This window comes from Odontomachus brunneus, unplaced genomic scaffold (genome assembly GCF_010583005.1).
Source record: "Odontomachus brunneus isolate Ranch 3 - 2012 unplaced genomic scaffold, Obru_v1 Obru_scaffold_399, whole genome shotgun sequence".
NCBI lineage: Eukaryota > Metazoa > Arthropoda > Insecta > Hymenoptera > Formicidae > Odontomachus > Odontomachus brunneus.
Window position 1 is genome coordinate 7,162 of NW_022639849.1, and position 214 is coordinate 7,375.

The following is a 214-nucleotide window of genomic DNA, read 5'->3' on the forward strand; positions in this document are numbered from 1 at the left end:
ATCTGCTTTCGATAGATCATTTTACCGATCTGCGGCGGTTTTCGCGGCGGATTCTGCGGCGGTTTTCGCGGCGGTTTCCGCAGCGGATTTTGCGGCGGTTTCCGCGGCGGATTTTGCGGCGGTTTCTGCGCCGCCCGCGCCGCCCCGTGCATTTCGCAGCGTGATTTTTTAGTCACAGCTGCAAACTCTAATATTCTGCAAACGTATGCATTCG